Source organism: Octopus sinensis, linkage group LG17, assembly GCF_006345805.1.
Source record: "Octopus sinensis linkage group LG17, ASM634580v1, whole genome shotgun sequence".
Lineage (NCBI taxonomy): Eukaryota > Metazoa > Mollusca > Cephalopoda > Octopoda > Octopodidae > Octopus > Octopus sinensis.
Window position 1 is genome coordinate 29,014,244 of NC_043013.1, and position 21,701 is coordinate 29,035,944.

Genomic DNA, 21,701 nt, shown 5'->3' on the forward strand with positions numbered 1-21,701 from the left:
TAGTAGTTTAGCCAGTGGGCAGGAGTCTAGTCCCTGGATCAGCCAGGCTGTATCACAAATAGAAGAACTAGAATGGTGAATGGACTGAGAACAGTCTGCCCCTGTGCATTTACTAGAGCTTAGTTCAAGATTCCAAGACCATTATTTAATCTCTTGGACACCTAATGAAGGCTAGCGAGTGTAATGGTCAAAATGTAGTGACTATAACAACCATGATGAGGGTGCCAATACTAATATGTTACTGTATTAGGATTTCAACTGTATGCAACAAACTCCTGAAACACTCATCAGTTACATAGTGGCCCCCTACTTACCATGGTTAACCATAAGTTTCTGTTTGTTAATTATTCTTAGCTTTTGCAGTTAATTTTATCCGTTATGTACACAGCATTCTTCTGGTGATAGGATGTGAAACATAGATTCACCCTCTCCTTGTTGCTTAACCCCTTCCCCCCAAAAATTCATTCCCTGCTATGGCTATTCCATCCACTTATTCTTTACTAGGTGTAGCGTATGTAAAAGCACATGACATTGTGGTTAGGGCATTGGGTTCACATTTGGTAGGTTGTGGGTTTGATTCTTGAACTGGGTAGGGTATTGAAAGTCATGGCCTTGAGCAAGGCACTTCATCCACTTTGCTTCAGTCCCTTCAGTTGTAAATAAAGTACTTGTGTCACCTGTGGAGGTTAACCTTTTGATAGCCTTGTTCATGCTCAGGTGGAAATCCTGTAGTTACAGTTGCTTAAAAGCCATGAAAATCTGGATAAATTTTGACTTAATGGCTCTGTAGACTGGAGACAAGACTTTAACAGTATGGGAGTTAAATGTATTGATCATATACACCAAATGTCTTCTGGTAACAGGTTGTAAGATATGAATTCACTTTTCCTCTCTTGATGTTATTTAGCTCCAAATTGGCCCCAATTATGCAAACATCTGATCAAAAACTTTCCAGCTGTGACCATTCCAATTTTTTTGCTCCCTCTTGGCATAGTGTTCCTTAACTAGATATCATCCATATATGTCCTTTGATTTTTTTTTTCTTGACAAGTAGAGTGTAATCTAAGAGAAATGTGGCTGTTATTTCTAGCAGGTTGAGTGACCATACAGAGATTTTCTCTTTGCTTCATTGTCTAATGGATAGGTGGTGTTGGCAGTGGTGGGGTTCTTATTGACTTGGGCCTTTTAGTGCTACTTGCCACTTGAAGGGGTAAAGACGGACAGTTGAAGGAAAGCATCTAGTGTGGTGCTTTGCTGCCATTGTCATCTCTACTTTTAGACAAGGTTGACATGTGTTATGACATTCCTCAACAGTATACAACTAAAATATTGCACAGCAAAACTCTTTCTGTTTTTCTTTTTTGTTTTTACTTTTCCCAGTAAACATTTTTACATATGTAACCTTTCTCCCCACAAAAACAAAAAGGAAAAACAAACAACCACTTCATAACAACATTAATAATGATATCGGTAATAAATTACTGACACTTACTGGAAAAAACCCCAAAACAGAGGAAGATGTGGAAGTATATTTCTACACCCCCCCATATATCATCATCATCATCATTTAACATATATTTTCCATGCTGGTGGGTCGAACAGTTTGACAGGAGGTGCTAAGGCAAGGAGCCACATCAGGTTCCATAGTTTGTTTTGGGTTGGTTTCTGCACCTGGATGCCCTTCCTAATGCCAACCACTTTGCAGAGTGTACTGGGTGCTCTTTAAATGGTGCTAGCACCAGAGCTTTTTACATGGCACCAGTAGTGGCCGGTGCCAGACTCCCCTGGCACCTGTGCCAGTGGCATGTAAAAAGCACCCACTACACTCTCGGAGTAGTTGGCGTTAGGAAGGGCATCCAGCTGTAGAAACACTGCCAGATCAGACTGGAGCCCGGTGCAGCCTCCTGGCTTCCCAGACCCCGGTCGAACCGTCCAACCTGTGCTAGCATGGAAAACGGACGTTAAACGATGATGATGATGATATATATATATGATATATATATATAGCGGCGAGCTGGCAGAAACGTTAGCACGCCGGATGAAATGCTTAGCAGTATTTCGTCTGTCGTTACGTTCTAAGTTCAAATTCCGCCGAGGTCGACTTTGCCTTTCATCCTTTCGGGTTCGATAAATTAAGTACCAGTTACGCACTGGGGTCAATATAATCGGCTTAATCCGTTTGTCTGTCCTTGTTTGTCCTCTCTGTGTTTAGCCCCTTGTGGGTAGTAAAGAAATAGATATATATATATAGAGGTTAGTTGAGATAGAGGTTAAAATAACAGTCTAAGGGATAGAAAGTATCCATTACACTACCGGTATATTACCTATATTTAACCATGGGCATACATATGCAAACATATTATGTTCATAAATTATAAGTAAAGATAAGGATAAACATGGGTTTATCAAGAATCAAAATTTAGAGAAAACAGAAAATGGAGAAGTATTGATGAACAACAATTGTTGTTCATCTGTACTTCTCCATTTTCTGTTTTCTTTGAATTTATATATATATATATATATATATATATATATATATATATATATATATTATGGAGATGTACTTGCATAGCGAGTGACCTGATCTGAGTTCGTGTGCTGGAATGAAAACAATTGCAGCATTGAAGGTGATGCATTTTGTCAGTGAACAGATTACAGTCTCAAAGTGACGAAAATATTTTGGCGAATTAATTTAAATGTTGAAGTGAATCTAACGGTTTTTGTGTGTTTCTTAAATGGCTTATAAACACCTTCCATGCTGCAATTGTTTATATATGTATATATATATATATATATATATATATATATATATATATATATATATATATATATATATGTATGTATATGTATGTATATGATGGGCTTCTTTCAGTTTCCACCTTCCAACTTCACTCACAAAACTTTAGTTGGCCCAGGGCTATAGTAGAAGACACTTGCCCAAGGAGACATGTGGTGGGGCTGAACCTGGGACTATGTCATTGGGAAGAAAACTTACCCTCAGTCATGCCGGCACTAAATACATTCTTATTTTAGAATTGCAATCGTCTGGAACTATTTTCTTGTTCCCATTTTCTGATCAGTGAACATGAAAAATTTTAACTCAACATCACCTAAACTAGTTCGGGGGAACCTGGAAAGGCTATGGGCACTGCCCCACCTCCTTGAACTCTTTTTTTTTTTTACCTTTGGACACTAATCTATATGACCAGGTAAGCTCCCTGTAACAATACCTGCTGTCAAGTTCTGATTCTTGCTTGTAGTTATTTCACTTCATAGTCCTGGGCCATGCATGAATATCTCCGTTTCACTTTCACTGTATTCCGATCCTGGATAAAATTTTAAACTGCATCTATTAAAGGGGGCCCTGGTCCAGGGCTTCTGGGGGTTTTGAAGCCTGTAGAACCACCTCTTAGTCACTGTTATTCCCAGGTTTGCTATGGCCTAGTCTAGTAGCACCTGTCACGGTCCCAGCTATGGGTTAGTTAGCAATATTAGGACTTGCCTACCTGTGCATGTGAAAACTGGGTCTGGCAAACTCTCATCATCATCATTTAATGTCTGTTGACCATGCTGACATGGATTGGACAGTTTGACCAGACCTACCAAGCTGGAGAGCTGCATCAGGTTCCAGTCTGATTTGGCATGGTTTCTGCCACTGGATGCCCTTCCTAATACCAACCACTTTACAGAGTGTGCTGAGTGCTTTTACGTGGCACCAACATGAGTGCTTCTTATGTGGCACCAGTACAGGACTCTTGCAGACCAATCCTCTCCACCAGTGGGGACTGGCGATAACACTTCTGCTGTGGAGCATGGGTCTTCTTGAGTACAACAAGGCGCCACGCATCTCGGTCCATTGTCATCTTGCCTGAAAGTTAAGCATCCTGAGGTCCATCCTTCAGTACTGAAAGATGACCTGCGAAAGAAACTTCATGATTCAACTGGGAGGTGGGTGGAGGAGGAGGCTGCAGCAATGCATTGTGGGGGGCAGAGAGCAAGGTGGGACAAATAAGACGTCTTGGTCATCTATTGCATCTGTTTCCATCCTCAGTCGTCTTGACCTGGTCTTGCCACTGGATTGAAGATGATCACAGATGAGAGAGAGAGAGAGAGGTTGATGGTATGCATATCGTCTTCACTTTTAAACACAGCTACTGTGCAATTCACTAGTTATCCTTAATGATAACTAGATGGTCCTTGTTGCTTTGGGGGACAGACATAACCCACTACCCTAGCTATTTTAGGTTTAACCCTTTAGCATTTAAACCGGCCATATCAGGCCAAAAGTATTCTGCCTGTTTTATGTTCAAACCGGCCATATCTGGTCTCTCACACCAACCCTACAATATCGTTTTAAAAATGAACAGCTTCCTCATCAAAATCTCATAGCTACAAGATTAATGAATGATTAGTTCAAAATAATTTGGATAAAAAAAAATAAATTTTGGCAGAATAATGTGAACTCTAAAGGGTTAATGGCAAGCAGAGAGAGAGAGAGAGAGAGGGAGCAGTGTGTAATCAGTCCCTTTATGAATTCCTTGGTGCCTTTTAATACACAAGATTATTGTGTGAATTTTCCCTAGACAAAGACAAATATAATATTAAGTTTGTTTTCTGAACGAGTTAGCTGATTTAGATTTTTGATGCTCACTGCATAGAATATGCTAACACTAACTTAAATATTATTTTTCATTCAGACAGTGACTAAGTAATTAACCTCAGTGACTTCTTATTATTTCTTTTTCAAATAGACTAATTTTCATGCTTACTCCTTCTTAATATTTTATACCTGTATCTTACTGAAGAGGTGTAATAAGATAGAAACGATGCTTAAGATTGTCTCCCTTAATTGTCAAGAAACAAAACATTGAAATTAATTTAGTCATCGAACTTATGTTTTTTCTTCAGTACAGAAGTATTTAAAACTAGATTTGTGATGCTCATTACATTAAATATGCTAAGCACTCAAACTAAACCATAACCTTCTTTTTTCATATTCACTGCTGCTTGTCAAGAAATGTCTAATACCACCATGAGGTGCTTTAATGTTAGAAACATCCATTTCCATTAATTTCTTTCTTTTTTTTTTTTTAATTGTTTAAATTGAAGCATTTAGAATATCAACTTTTATGCAGGTTTTATAGTTACGTAAAAGCCTTCTCACCATTCTCTTATGCAAGGAAAAATACGAAAACAAAAATACTCAAAAACAGCAGAAAAAAAACCGACAAAAAAAAATACACTTCAAAATATAAAGAATAAATGGGTTTTTATTTTTTCTGCAAGTCACTTTCTATAGAAGTCAATATAACTTCAATTTACCTTAATTGTTATAAGTAGCAACTTAAGTTTTCCTTCTTCCAGCTCTTAGTTAATTAGAAAAACGTCATTAACATCACTGCATCCTTGTTCTACCCTGTTGACCTGTGGGGGGAGAGGAAGTGGGGGCAGAAGTTGCAATGTCAGAGCTTAGGTGTGTTCTCATAGACATGGAAACATGAATGGCTTTTGATGGCACTGAGCGCCAGAGACACAATTTGGCAACAAAGTCACAATTCCAATGAATTGTTTGGATTAGGATGGGTATATGCTGTTTGAGTCCAGGCAGGTGTGTGTGTTGCTTTCCAGTGGCTCTTTCTTTACTTGTTTGGGGGAAAATAATTGACCAGGTATGTCTTAGGTGCCTACTTCAGGGCATTTAAGACCTAATGGTCTGCTCAGGATCTTCGTGGAAAGCAAAGTTCTGTATGGGGCTGATAACTTAGTTACAGTTTGCCGAAACTCTGTTATCAGTGTGCCTGGCTTGGATGATCCACTGTGCTATAAGGGGCACATTAATATGAAGTCCTTATAATGCAGTAGTTTATGGAACTTAACACATTTTGTAAGATAATCTTTGCTAAAACAACTACTTAGCTTTTAAGAATCTAATGTATTTTGTCTCATTTGCTGTATTTATTAGAAGGGAAATGACAAAATCGATAAAACACTTGTTGGTTTTCTTTTGAAGATGATATACATTGAAAGCATCTTTGTCTTCCATATTTTTCCAGTTTTGGCTGCTGTGGAAACATCAGCTTCTTCTCCCGCTCCTATTCCTCATCATTATTACTACCTGGTAATGAAGTTTACTGTCATCTCATTTTTGTTGTCCAAAACTATCTCTGAGTATCTCTGCAATTTGTTGAGCTCCTTGCTGCAAATGTTTCTAATTCATGCAAGTAGTCCAGAGATCCACATCCAATGGAAACTGTAGATTACAAGCAAGATCTTAGTGACCTACACTTATTTAGTAACAAAATATTTAGTTAGTGTGGAGTGACCGGGATTAACCTTTAGCATGCCCTGTAGCTGCAGGTGCATTGTGTCACATGAAAAGGGGAGAAAACTCATACAGCAACATGATGTGACTTCAGCGTGCTAATCGATAATGTTATTAGCAATCAAGTAGTGGTTAATCTAATTACAGTATAATTAACAGCACCCTTCATCACTACATCTTCCTCCTCCATATTATCAATTCCCATCTTCATAATGTTATTTAAACCAATTCCATTCATGAGGCATTGGTTAACTCAATTCTACAGTGGAAGGCACTTACGCAAGGTTCTATGCTGTGGAATGGAACTTGCACCCACATGGTTCGGAAACAAACTCTGTATCCACACATCCGTTCCTACTCTTATTAGTATTTTGATTCTAATTTACTGCTTCAGATTCCGTCTATTACCAATTCTGTTTGTTTCAGTTTTACTGGTTGATAAACCATGAAAAAATTGTTATACTCCTACTTGAAAGTTAAAAGCTTTACAAAACAGTTGTTGCCAACATTATGCAAATATTTAAATTCAAAAGACAAAAAAAAAAAAACAAACAAAAAACAGAAAACAAAAACATGTTAGCAAGGGAAATGGAATCGAACGGGAATTTGGCAGTGCCACCTCTAGCTGAACAATTATTCTGTGCTGATGAAGAGAAATAACCTAGAAATCGCGACACACAGATATTGTTTTGAGCTGAGTGAGGGTGCTAAATGCCCTTGTTCGAAAATATAAGGACACAGATCATGTCGTATAGCCAGCTGGAAACGATGTCTCCTGGGGCTAAATTACAGCAACATTCGTCCTAAACCAGGACTGCCATGTTATGTTGGCAAATAATCTTTACTCAAGGGAAATGGATGTTTTACCAGAAGTCAAAAAAAATTCTGTTCTTGTGTAGTGCAATTAAAATTGTATTCCTCCCACTTCAATATATCCTTATGAATTTAATTGACTCCCATTTGAATATATTTTAATTATAACTGAAGAATACCATCAGAACAGCATCAATGAAAAAATTTCAGCCTGTTTACTGCATCTTTAAGGATGAAAACTGTTTTAATACTTACTCTGCCATGAAATGTTTTATCCTTTGATATATATTGTGTTACCTGACTGGGTTTAAACTACCCAGTCATCCATCTTCTCTGCTTACTATTCCAGGGAGGATCATGGAGGTAGTGTCATTAGGCATCTCCTCCATATGCTCCTATCAGAAACAACCATCTTTACATTTCTCAGCTTCCCAAGCATGACAAACTGCAACTATAGATATTATCCAACAATCTCATTCCTGCTTTTTCCCTTTAGGTCTCCTGCCAAGTGGCTCAGCTTGAAGAATCCGTCTTGCGATTCAGTCCTGTGACATTCTAATCACATGGCCATAGTACCGGAGCGGTGACACCCTCAATGTGGAGAAGTTGTGGATTTGAACTAAAAGCCTTTATTCCTAAACTACACTTAGAAATGCATTTAGTCACTCAACCACCAGCATTTAGCTTCATTGCTTTAGATTGTTAATGTATCAGTAACATTTTTAAAATGCTTCCCTTTCTTGTAGTTTATCTGTTGAGTTCATTGATTCACAAATATTTGTGAATCTGTCCTTGATCTAATTCTTTGTTGTTGTTATTGTTATCGTTATCACCATCAGCAGCAGTTGCATAAAATTTATATTTCTGGTGAGACAGCTGCAAGAGGACTATTTAGCAAACAACAAATAACTTTCATATTGCAGAATTTAACAAATGCTTTTGACAGTTGTGAGTGGTGAGCAACAACAAAGCATGCTCGATTTTGAAAGTAGGACTCAGTGAGTGAGGGAGATAGAGTGAGTGGTTTTATTAAATGCATGTATATATATATATATATATATATATATAGGCGCAGGAGTGGCTGTGTGATAAGAAGCTTGCTTCCCAACCACATGGTTCCGGGTTCAGTCCCACTGTTTGGTACCTTGGGTAAGTGTCTTCTACTATAGCCTCGGACCGACCAGAGCCTTGTTGAGTGGATTTGGTCGACAAACTGAAAGAAACCCATCATATATATATATATATGTATATGTATTTATTTTTGTGTCTGTGTTTGTCCCCCACCATTGCTTGACAACCGATGTTGGTGTGTTTACGTCCCTGTGACCTAGGAGTTTGGCAGAAGAGATCAATAGAATAAGTACCTGGCTTACAAAGAATAAGTCCTGGGGTTGATTTCTTCGACTAAAGGTGGTGCTCCAGCATGGCTGCAGCCAAATGATTGAAATGAGCAAAAGAGCAAAAGAGTATATATATGTTTATATATTCTTATATATATATGTATATATATCATCTTTGTCATCATCATCATAATTTATTGTCTGTTTTCCATGCTGGCATGGGTTGGATGATCTGACAGGAGCTGGTCAGCTGGAGAGCTTCCTGGGCTCCAAGTCTGTTTTGGCACGGTTTCTATGGCTAGATGCCCTTCCTAATGCCAACCACAGTACAGAGTTTACTGGGTGATTTTACGCAGCACTGGCATGAGTCCCTTAATGTGGCACTGGTGTGAGTGTTTTTTACTTAGAACTGCCATCCATGAGCCTGCAAGATTAGAAACGCTTAGCTAAAGAGACTCGTATTACTACCTCAGTCAATCTAAATGTATATATTTGTCGTTACCTTTCATAAATAGCCTTTTTCTATTTGCAGTATGCATTTTCGTTGATTTTTCATATTTTACCCTTACATTTCCATGTGTATTTTATATTTTCTTTTTTTAACATATTTCTACTATATATATATATATGCCAGTGCAGCCTCCACTAGATTCTGTGCCGGTGGCACATAAAAAGCTCCATCCGAACGTGACCGTTGCCAACCCCGCCAGCACCATCCGAATGTGGCCGTTGCCAGTGCAGCCTCCACTGGCTTCTGTGCCGGTGGCACATAAAAAGCACCATCCGAACATGACCGATGCCAACCCTGCCCCGAATGGCTTCTGTGCCGGTGGCACATAAAAAGCACCATCCGAACGTGGCCGATGCCAGCACCGCCTTGACTGGCTTCTGTGCCGGTAGCACATAAAAAAGCACCAACCGATCGTGGCCGATGCCAGACCCCTCTGGCACCTGTGCAGGTGGCACGTAAAAAGCACCCACTACACTCGCGGAGTGGTTGGCGTTAGGAAGGGCATCCAGCTGTAGAAACACTGCCAGACCAGACTGGAGCCTGGGGCAGCCCGTGGCTCCCCAGACCCCGGTCGAACCGTCCAACCTGTGCTAGCGCGGAAAACGGACGTTAAACGATGATGATGATGATGATGATATATATGAATAAATGAAATCCATGAATAAATCCATACTAGGATAATTCATTCACCTTCTTAAATATATATATATATATATATACACATACATATATACATATATATAAGTTTCTAGAAAATTACTTGATGTAGTCACAGTATTGGAAAAATGAATTTCTTAAATTAAAATTATTAATTATCATAGCAATAAGTGAAAAAAAATCTCTTAAAAGTAGAAATAAACACACACCTGATCGAAGGAAGTTTTTATATTAGCTTTTTTGCTGTTTCCAGCTTTTCAAGCACATGTGTGTGTGTGTGTGTGCTTGTGAGTCTGTGTGTATCTGTGTGTGTGTGTGTGTGTGAAGTATTGCCTGAGGGTTGGTTCTAATTTACTTACCGATTTTAATGATAATCAGCAGCTTTCTTACTTTTGGAAATTAAAATTTTTAATTAGCAAGACATCCACATTGCAACGACAGCAACGTGCAGTCATAAATGTAGCACATCGACTACCTGTTGCTTAATCTGGCAGACCTGAACACCACCTAAATCAGTGATTTCATTTGGTGATGGTGGTGGTGGGTGGGTTCGGGGGGGTGGGGGTGAGTAGTTTGCACCTGTTTAAAACTACTTCCGACACCACCACTGTCACCTCGTCAGTATCACAGCCAACCCTTGTATTTTTTTATGAGTTTGAAGTATTTAAAAAAGAAAAAAAATGCAAAGTCAATATGAATAATGGGCTTCATTTAAGTATGTTATTTGGTTTTTTTTTTTGTCACAACACTCTTCATCACATTTTCAGCATCACCTTTGTCATTCTCATCTCTCGTCATTCATCGCCCACTCTTTCCATGATCGTCTCTGTTTGTCATCCTTATCCCCCCCGCCCTCCTCCGCCCCACCTCACTCACCGTCTCCGCCATCATTGCATCATTCGTTGTCATCATTACCGTCAGTGCAATCATCGTTAATGTCATTAATGTCGTTACCATTGTCATCGCCACCGTGTCAGACATTTTGATGGTTATAAATTCTGTTAATCTGACTGATGGTTTCTATAGATATATCCGAGAATGGAAGCTTACCATCCATCACCATTATCATCATCATCATCATTATCGCCTACTGCCACAGCAACACAACTTCTACTGATTCCATTATACCACCAACACCACCACCACCACCACCACTGTTCAGCTCTTATTTACACATCTATTTCTATATGGCACTTAATTCAATTGATTTCTTTGCCCACCCCCCCACTCTTTATGTCTCGTTCCTCCTACTCCTCCTCCTCCTCCCTATGTCATCTGTTCATTTATTAGATATTGCAATCTCTCTCTCTCTCTCTCTCTCTGCTTTCTTTTCTTTATCCACTCTCACCCTCCCTTGTAACCTCCATCTTCTCTCCTAGGGCCCCCCCCCACCTCACAACAAAATCTTCACATTCTTTTAATGTTTTTTTATGCCTTTTTTTCTTTTACTGTTCGCTGAATACTTAGCATGTTCATCCATGTTTACATCATTATCACCATCATCATCATCACCATCATCATCACCATCATCATCATCATCGTCGTCATCATCATCATCATCATCATCATTGAAACAACACAGCAATGAATTGTGTCGATGTATATAGACGGTGATTCAAGAGGATTTTTAGCATTAGCATTTAAACGATATGTGATTTTCATTTTGTCTTAATTTAGTTTTGATATAATTTTAACTCTGACTTTGCCATTCTGTTACATAAATGCATGCATACATACATTTATACATTTATCGTCATCATCGTTTAATGTCCATCTTCCATGCATGCATGGGTTGGACGGTTCACAGGAGCTGGCCAGGTAGAAAAACTGCCCTATGCTACTGTGTCTGTTTTGGCAGGGTTTTTATGACTGGATGCCCTTCCTAACACCAACCACTCTGCTAAATGGACTCAGTGCTTTTTATGTGGCACTAGCACAGGCGAGGTTAGTTTCGGCATGATTTTACCAGCTGGATGCCCTTCCAAATGCCAACCACTTTACAGTGTGGGTGTGTGGTAAGGATAGGTGTAGGTGTGGCTGTGTGGCAAGAAGCTTGCTTCCCAACCACATGGTTCCAGTTTAAGTCCTACAGCGTAGCACCTTGGGCAAGTGTCTTCTACTATAGCCTCAAGCCAACCAAAGCCTTGTGAGTAGATTTGGGGGATGTAAACTGAAAGAAGCCTGTCCTATATATATATATATATATATATATATATATATATGTATTATATTTATGTGTATGTATCTGTGTTTGTATCCCTGGTGCTGGTGTGTTTATGTCCCTGTAACTTAGTGGTTCAGCAATAGTTACCAATAGAATAAGTACTGGGCTTATAAAGAATAGTCCTGGGGTCGATTTATTTGACTGAAACAAATAAAAGAATATACCCCCCCCACTTACTATCATCATTTTAATGGCTGCTTCTCCATGCTCACACAGAATTTGTGGGGGCTGGATCACTATGGCTGGATGCCCTTCCTATTGCAAACCCTCACCTCCAATTAAGGTGATATTTCGTAATGACTGGACATGTTTTCACAGAACATTGGTAACAAAGAACAATCTGTATGATGGTGGCACTTGTTCACAACAATCACTTCATGTCAAGACAAGGAGACCAACTCATATAAATACACATACATATATATATATAGAAAATATATGGAGTGGCTGTGTGGTAAGTAGCTTGCTTACCAACCATATGGTTCCGGGTTCAGTCCCACTGCGTGGCACTGTGGCCAAGTGTCTTCTACTATAGCCTCGGGCCGACCAAAGCCTTGTGAGTGGATTTGGTAGATGTAAACTGAAAGAAGCCCGTCGTATATATGTATATATATATGTGTGTATATATGTTTGCATGTCTGTGCTTGTCCATCCAACATCGCTTGACAACCGATGCTGGTGTGTTTACGTCCCTGTAACTTAGTGGTTCGGTAAAAAGAGACCAATAGGATAAGTACTAGGCTTACAAAGAATAAGTCCTGGGGTTGATTTGCTCGAGTAAAGGCAGTGCTTTAGCATGGCCACAGTCAAATAACTGAAACAAGTAAAAGAATAAAAGAATATATATACATATATATATACATACATACATACATACACATATAAACAGTTTGTTCCATTTTCCGCCTACTAAATCCACTCACAAGGCTTTAGTCATCCTGGTGTTACTTATGCTAGAAGACACTTGCCCAAGGTGCCACACCATAGGATTGAACTTAAAACCAGGTGGTTAGGAAGCGTAGTCACACCTGTAACTATGCTTGCATCTTATGTATATTGAGGGCATGTGGCTTGGTGGTTAGGGCACTGCCCTCATGATTGTGCAGTTGTGGTTTCAATTCCTGGACCAGGTGGTGTGCTATGTTCTCAAGGAAAACACTTGCATCTTCCACTCTGACACTATTCCAAGGTGTCATTCAATGGGATTGAACTCAGAACACGTGGTTGGTAAGCAAACTTCTTACCACACAGCCATACCTGCAACTATGTTTTTTATTAATTTAACGTTTGTATATAATGCACATGAATGTGGCATACCTTGCACCTGTGCAGGGAATGTCAACTTGACGCAGGGAGTGAGCTTACAGGCAACGCAAACATTTGATCACTATAAACAAATCATCCATGCTGGTTGTTCAGTAAGAAACTGTGAAACCCTTCATTGTCGATTTGCTTATAGTGATCAAATGCTTCTGTCGTGTACCCTCCCCCCCCCACCGCCATCACACGCACACACGAACACATGCATGTACGTGTAGGTGCATGGCGTCATGGTCGCTAGACAATCATCATCTTCATTATTATTGTTGTTTAACCTTTTAGCATTCAGATTATCTGCCAAGCGTAATGTTTATTTATTCCCATTTTCTTAAAATTAAGCATGCATCTTCTCATAGGTTCGAGATTTCAACGATGTGATTGTTTATTTTACACTGACATTGTAGGGTAGGTGTGAAAGGCAGGACCTGGTCAGTTTAAACATATAACGGAGAGAATATTTTGGCCGGATCTGGCCGGTTTAAATACTAAAGGGTTAGTGTGTTTTTCATGTTGACATAGGTTGGATGGCCTGACAAGTGCTGATGAACCAGAGGACTGTGCTGAACCTGTCGTGGCTGGATGTCCTTCTTATTGCCAATTATTTCACACAGTGTACAGGGTGCCTTTTATATGTTACTGGCAGGGCTGTGGAGTCGGAGTTGGAAACAATTAAGGGGTAGCTGGAGTCAGGGTTGATAAAACTGTACTAACTTCGACTCACAATATCTTTATTCTTTAATATAAACCAGTTATAACATATAAGCCTACTCAAAGTACAAACGTAAGCATATGCTTTATGAGATATTTAGACCACAATCACTTGATTACATAAAGAGGAGTCAGAGTTAGAGGTGCCAATAGTTGAGGAGTCAGAGTCTGAGTCAAAGTTTTTTGTTTCGATTCCACAGCCCTGGTTACTGGCTGTAGTAAGGTCACCAACTGTGTAGGACCACCAACTGTGTAGGGTGGGGGGATGGATGGAGTAGTATTGAGGGAGGTGGTTTTATGTCAGGTGATGAGATGTAAAAGTATGGTAGCAGGGTAGGACAGAAAAAGATGTTTTGCTGTAGAGGAGAGATACATGGTTACTTCCTGTTAGGAAAAAGAGAAAGTGAGAAATCATATGTAGTCATATATAAGACTGGTAACCAGGATGCAAGTGAAGAGCATCTTTCTTTTGAAAGAAACCCAACAAAGAGAGAGAGAGAGAAGAGAGAGAGAGAGGGAGGGAGAGAGAGATTCTGTTACTTATGTTTTTCTCTTTTATTCTTTCAGAGTAACTAGTTGTCTTCTGTTGGTGCCATGAACCTTGGATTCTCTTTAGTCGTAACCTCTCCTGATGTAGCTGAAAACTAACCCTACTTGCTCAAGTCGGGGAGCTTGGTGTTCATGAAGCTCCCCAACTCCATCAAGACCCCCTGAAGGTAGGGAAACTAGATTTTTGTCTGTTCTTTTACTCATTTACTTCTTTCAGTCCTTTGACTGTGGCCATGCTGGAGCACTGCCTTTAGTTGAACAAATCGACACCCCAGCTCTTATTCTTTGTAAACCTAGTACTTATTCTATTGGTCTCTTTTTGCTGCACCGCTAAGTTATGTTCACGTAAACACACCACTGTTGGTTGTCAAGCAATGGTGGGGTGGGTGGGACAAATGCAGACACAAGTACATACATACATATATATATATATCGTCGTTCATTTATCATTTAATGTCTGCTTTCCATGCTAGCATGGGTTGGACGATTTGACTGAGGACTGGCGAACCAGATGGCTGCACCAGGCTCCAATCTAATCTGGCAGAGTTTCTACAGCTGGATGTCCTTCCTAATGCCAACCACTCCAAGAGTGTAGTGGGTGCTACACGAGGCCCAGTCAGGCAGTACTGGCAACGGCCACGCTCAAATGCTGTTTTTTACGTGCCATATATATGATGGTCTTCTTTCAGTTTCTGTCTACCACATCCACTCACAAGGCTTTGGTTGGCCTGAGCCTATATATAGTAGAAGGCACTTGCTCGAGGTACCACGCAGTGGGACTGAACCTGGAACCATTTGGTTGGGAAGCAAGTTTCTTACCACACAACCACAGCTACTCTATTTTTTCTTTGGTTTTTTTTAAAAATTTTTATTTTATGTCAGTGATATTATAGTATGCTTGCTATTTGTTTCAGCCAAGCTTGCCATCCCAAATATTGTATAACAGAACCTGATGCAATAACTAAGTATTTAGCATTCAGATTCCTCTGTCAAATGTAATGCTTATTTATCCAGTCGTTTAGGATTAATCATGCATCATCTCACAGCTGTAAGAGTTCGATGATGCGATTGTTTATGTTTACAAAAGCATTGTAGGGTAGGTATGAGAGGCCAGATCTGGTGAGTAAAACAGAATATTCAGACTGGATATGGCCGGTTTAAATACCAAAAGGTTAACCAGCATTTTAGCTGAACTATTTGCATCTCTTCCAATTCTTTACATTCTGAGTTCAAATCCTGCTGAAGTCAACTTTTCTTTCATCCTTTTAGGGTTGACAAAATAAGTAACCAGGGGTGTATGTTATTGACTTACTCCCCACCATTCAAGACTGCTGGCCTTGTGTCAAAATTTAAAGTGATTATTTTTATTCGGCAGAATTGTTGGTGTTGAATAAAATGCCTTGTGATATTTACTTAAGTCCCTTTACATTCTGTTGATACATTTGAGCGAAACCCTTGAAGATGGTGCCCCACCATGGATGTGTCTCAATCAGTGACGGCTCGTGTATAGGCACTGTGGAACTGCAGCACCCTCTATTTCCACTCAGTATAATCGATAACATTTAATATAATGAGTCCTTTTTTCTTTAATTCTTTCTTTATACTTGTACATTATATAATCCTTAAGCTTAATGTCAGTAGCCATCCCCTAGTTTATGAAAAAAATACAAAAATCCTTGTATAGAACTTTGTGCCTCAGTTTCAGCCACACGATGTTTGGCTGTTGTGCGCATGCTCACATGTCCGAGATAGGAAGCTTCATGCTAGGGAGAAAGAGCACTGCGTGAATGACAGTGCTATTCTTGGTGTTTCGGTGAAGGGTAGTGTTTCTTTTTGACTCCGTGTGTTGTGCTTAAAAACGTATTTATATTCTTGAATGTGATAAAGTGTAGAATTAGATTATTATCCTGCTTCCAGCTTCAGTGTTGCTGCTAGGATTTGAAAATTCCCCCTTGTTTTGTGATTTAGGGGGTATTTTTGAGAAACAAGAGGGAATTTGCGGCTGTGTTCAGTGAACAAATTAAATGCAAACCCGGTAGTGGCTAAAACGCGAACTGATCAAGTTTATGTATAAATTGTATAAATTTTCTTTTTATATGTTTGTTTGCTTTTACACAATATTAAAACAACGGCTAGAAATTTTCTGGAGCAGCACCCACATTAATATTATCTCCAAGCTGCCACTGGTCTCAATGATTGAAGCCAGTAAAAAGATAAGAAATGGTACAAATAAAGAATTATGTCAAAGAGCAAAGACCAGAAGAAAATAATTGAAATGAATGTCGGTTTTTAATCTACTTGAAATTTATGGATTATCTAATAATTAGCAAGAACTTAATGATTACATTGCTCAGAGGTTAATTAAACAGCTGCTAATCAATACCGACGAGTGTTTCCATTTCATTTTGTTCTAATACTCTATTTAATTCTGACTTCAATTTGATGGGTAAATAAATTTTGATATTTATATGAATTATTGACACAAAAGAGTCACAGTTCTCTCTCTCTCTCTCTCATCATCATCATCATTTAATAGCTGTCTTCCATACTGGCATGGGTTGAATGGTTTATCAGGAGCTGGCAAGATGGAGAGCTGCTCTAGACTCTGCTGTCTGTTTTAGCACGGTTCCTATGGCTGAATGCTCTTCCTAAAGCCAACCACTTTAGAGAGTGTACTGGGTGCTTTTTATGTGGTACCAGCGCATGTGCTTCTGATGTTGCACCAACATCAGTTGGGTCGCCAAGTAACTTGCATGACTGGGAGAAGGAGTGGAACCGATGGCAGAAGCTCAATGTCAGGTGAGAGGTTAGAGTGCATTAGGGGGATAGAGATAGGTGTCTTACTGTAGAAACTTACTGGTTGAAACTGCTTCTGGATCTGAGTACAAATGTTTTGTTTTCATAAGTTTTGAATTAAAATCTTCCACCAAACCTTAGTCACAATCTATGTTCCTAACACTGGCTTAATGATAACTAAGGTTATTTTACTAAATTCTTTGTTATATTTAAGATTGAAAGAAACACAGAGCTTCTCAAAATAAAATACAGTAATGAAAGGGTTAAATGTTGAGGTGTTAAGTGTTCACAGTATGGATAAATGATTGCAATTGGCTTTGCAAATTTATCAAAGAAAGAAAGGAAGAATGTATGATAAGAACAGTGTGGGTGAGACTGGGAGGAGGAATATTGCTAAGAAGCATGATTATTGAAAAACTGGCCAAGTTAGGCAGGACGACTAAGTAACGACATGATGAAACTCTAAGGTGGAAGCATGGTTGGGGAAGAAATACTGTTGCCTAGAAACATCATATGTCTCGGAGCTTGAAATTGGTTATTAAGCTAATGAGGTGATTTTTTTTTTTATGGTACTTCTCTCCAAAATCTCTAATTAATGTTAGAAGTGTTTCAGATGAACAAAGGAAATAGGGGCTTGTTAGAAAGCTGACCATTTTGTTTATACTGGTTCAGTTTCAAGAACAAAGTCTTAAAGAATTTGTTTTTGTTTGTTTATTTTTGCCAATTATATTTGGTTTTAGGGAACAGTTGTGAAGGAAATTGACTGTGCCAAAAGATATTTCTTTGGATAAATGCCATTAAATTAGACTGAGAAAACTTTTGCTGTGTTAAGATGAAATTTTCTGTTTTCATCCTTCTTTCCCTTCAGCATTTAAGGAAGAACGAAATTGTTAAAGGACTTTACTGCTGCTTATTATTATTATTGTTGTTGTTGTTGTTGTTAAGGTGGTGAGCTGGCAGAATCAATAGCATTCTGCATGAAATGTCTAGTGGCGTTTTGTCCATCCCTATGTCCTGAGTTCAAATTCTGCCAAGGTCGACTTTGCCTTTCATCCTTTTGGGATCAATAAATTAAGTACCAGTGAAACACTGGAGTCAAATTCCAAGTGTTGTGCCTATAGTAGAAATGGTTATTATTATTGTTGTTGTTAAAGTGGTGAGCTGGCAGAATCGTTAGCACACTGGGTGAAATGCTTAGGGGTATTTCGTCCACTGCTATGTTCTGAGTTCAAATTCCGCTGAGGTCGACTTTGCCTTTCATCCTTTCGGGGTTGATGAAATAAGTACTAGTCAAGCACTGGAGTTGATGTAATTGACTGAACTCCCTCCCCTCAAATGTCAGGCCTAGTGCCTACAGTAGAAAGGAATATTATTGTTATTGTTATTCTTCTTTTTATTATTATTATTAAGGTGGCTAGCTAGCAGAATCATTAGCATGCTGGGCAAAATTCTCAGCGGCATTTCGTTCATCTTTATATTCTCAGTTCAAATTCTGTTTAGGTAGACTTTGCCTTTCATTCTTTCGGGGTCGATAAATTAAGTACCAGTCAAGTACTGGGGTCGATGTGATCGACTAACCCCCTCCCCCAAAATTGCAGACCTTGTGCCTATAGTAGAAAAGATTATTATTACCTTCACCTTAGTGAAGGCGGTGGTATTGTTTTCAGTCGCGTTTGTTTGTTTGTTTGTTTGTCTGTGGACAAGATATCTCAAGAATTGCTGGATGGATTTGGATGAAACTTCCAGGGATGTTTGGCCTCATGACTGGCACGAACTGATTAGATTTTGGGACCGATCTAGATTCTGGATTATTTTTCCAGTTTTTTTTTACTTAATTTTTGAGAGTAGTTGGGTTCATTTGTATTATTCTTGTTTGTGAGAGCAGTCAAGTTTATTTCAGATATCCTCATTTTAAAAGTCATCTATGGGTTAATCATTGAGAGCACATTGGTGTTGCCTTGGCAGAAGTTTGCTCTCTCTGAGTGGTCTCATCATCATTATTATTATTATTATTATTATTATTATTGTATTGTATTGTATTGGCATCCTTTCTGTCTCGGGAGACAATGGAGTTGCGCATGAAGTAGTCTAGTCCGGCTTTTATATTTCATGTCCTGATACATTTCCTGCTGTGGCTGTGTAGTCCTATCCTGGACAAACACTCCCTCTGGCAGGTACCGCAAATGTAGCGAAGACTGTTCCTGGCTGGTTGTAGTGCCATAGTCTCTTGTTTACGTCTCTTCCTTTCTTTCCATTTCTCCTCTCTCTCTCTGTCACTCCTTTGTATTCCCTCTTTTACTGTACGTTGCCATTCTCCACGGTTGCCGGCAACTGCCTCCCAACCGCTAATATTGATGTTGCAGGCCTTCATGTCCCTTTTGCAAACATCCTTGTAACGTAAGATTGGTCTACCCACAGACCTAGTACTCCTAGCAAGCTCACTGTAGAGTATGTCCTTGGGGATATGATTCTGCCATTTGATGCGAAGGATTTTCCGGAGGCAGCGCAGGTGAAAGATGTTTAGGCGACGCTCTTGGCGTGTGTATAGCGTCCAGGTCTCACTTCCATACAGTAGAGTGCTGAGTACACATGCCTGGTAGATCTTCATTTACGTGGTCTTGGTCGGCTTATTGTTGTCCCAAGCCCGTTTGGAGAGTTGGGCCATCGCAGCAGCTGCCTTGCCAATGCGTATATTGAGCTCAGCGTCAAGGGATAGGTTGTAGGTGACGGTAGAGCCCAGATAGGTAAACTTCTCCACCTCTTGTAATCTGTGGTCTCCAATATGTATGTTTGGGATGTCCGATGTAGCCTGGCCCATGATGTTGGTCTTCTTAAGGCTGATAGCTAAGCCAAAGTCGTTACATGCTTGCTCAAAACAGTTAATGAGCCTTTGGAGGGCTTCTTCTGTGTGTGTTAACAGAGCGGCATCATCAGCAAATAACATCTCCTTGATCAGACGTTTCTGATTTTGGTCTTGGCACGCAGGTGTGAGAGATTGAACAGTTTCCCGTCACTTCCCGTCAATTATTATTATTATTATTATTATTATTATTATTATTGTTATTGTTGTTTGACCATAACCGGTTGAGCATGTCCCTTAGTGGCTGACGATATGTGCATCTCTGATCACGAGCTGAAGTAGTGGGGGAGCATCATAGCCATGTGTTGAGAGGGATTCTTTGGGGTTTGAATAATTCACCTCTGGAAACATGAGTGGTTCTTTCAACATCCTTAAACAACCCTTATTCAGGGACCTTTTGAGCGGGATGGGCTACTCAACCTGAAGAAAATTATAACTGGGCCCCCACCTGCAAGGTCATGTGCTGTTTATCTTGATATGAGATCACCATGTCGTGCACATATGGTTGTGATGCATGTGCCTGGTGTACCCTTATGAGACGGGTAGTCATGATGGGTATATTGGGCTTCGTATATTTTACCCCAGTGTCACTTTGATGGCATGAACTGCTCTCTCACTCAATAATAATAATAATAATAATAATAGTGGTGAGCTAGCAGAATGCTTAGTGTAATTTCTTCTAGTTAACTTTGCCTTTCCTACGTTTGAGGGGTTGATAAAATAAAGTACTAGTAAAGTACTAGGGGTTATAATTGTCTTGCCTTCTTTCAAATTCCTGACCTACGGCTGACAGAATTATTATTGCATCTGAAAAATTGCTTAGCAGTGTCTCTTCTGTTTTTATGTTCTGAGTTCAAATTCCACTGAGATTGACTTTGTCTTTCATTCTTATAAGAATTGATGAATTAAGTACCAGTTGAGCTTTGGGGGTCAATGTAATTGACTGTACCGTTCCCTCAAAATTTCAGACCTTTTACCTTTAGAAGAAAGGGTTATTACTGTTATTATCATATATTGATCTTTGGCTTTTCATTGTTTGAGTTTTCATGAGTAAAGGAGAAATTTGGGAAAATAAACCACAAAAGCCATAAAATATTTCAGCTCAGAGCAGCTGTTGGCACTTTAACAAAAATCTGAACATCTGAATGAAGAATGTCTTAAGTAGAGGTGAAATAGCTGAGTGATATTCAAGCCCATTGGTTTTGAATTAAAATACACTGAAATTGTTTTGTGGTGTATGTTTGTTGAAGATTTAATTATATATACTTTAGCTCAATAAGCTGTCAGAAGTTGAAATTGGATTCACTGGGAATGTTACACCTGCTAAATTGGTGTATCATTTTGTGAGAATTGGAGCCAGGCCCTAGTTCTGGTTTCTAGAACTGTTTGCACTTTTATAAGCTCTCTCATCTGCAGTCCAGTACCACTGTTTGGTCTCGAGTAACTTAGACTGCATTCAGTAAAAGGCCATCTGTCTGATTTCATCATTTTCATCATCATCATTGTTTTAATGTCCACTATTCCATGATTGCATGAATCAGATGGGGTTTACTGAGGCAGATTTTCTATAGGCTGGAAGTTCTTCTTGTCACCAACCTTCA

At 39.3% G+C, this 21,701-nt stretch overlaps 1 protein-coding gene across 3 annotated transcripts in view; it reads left to right on the forward strand.

The window, feature by feature from the left end:
- LOC115220882 (cyclic AMP-dependent transcription factor ATF-2) overlaps nucleotides 1-21,701 on the forward strand; it is a 107,954-nt gene that overhangs the window by 49,767 nt on the left and 36,486 nt on the right. Inside the window, exons 1-2 of one of the 3 annotated variants that reach the window (XM_036510475.1) lie at nucleotides 836-848; nucleotides 14,463-14,611. The exons of 1 other annotated variant lie outside the window; for it this stretch is intronic. The gene's annotated coding sequence lies outside the window, so the exon portion shown is untranslated. Of the gene's footprint in view, nucleotides 1-835; nucleotides 849-14,462; nucleotides 14,612-21,701 lie in introns of those variants that run through there. One more of the 3 variants, XM_029791071.2, reaches the window with a different exon arrangement.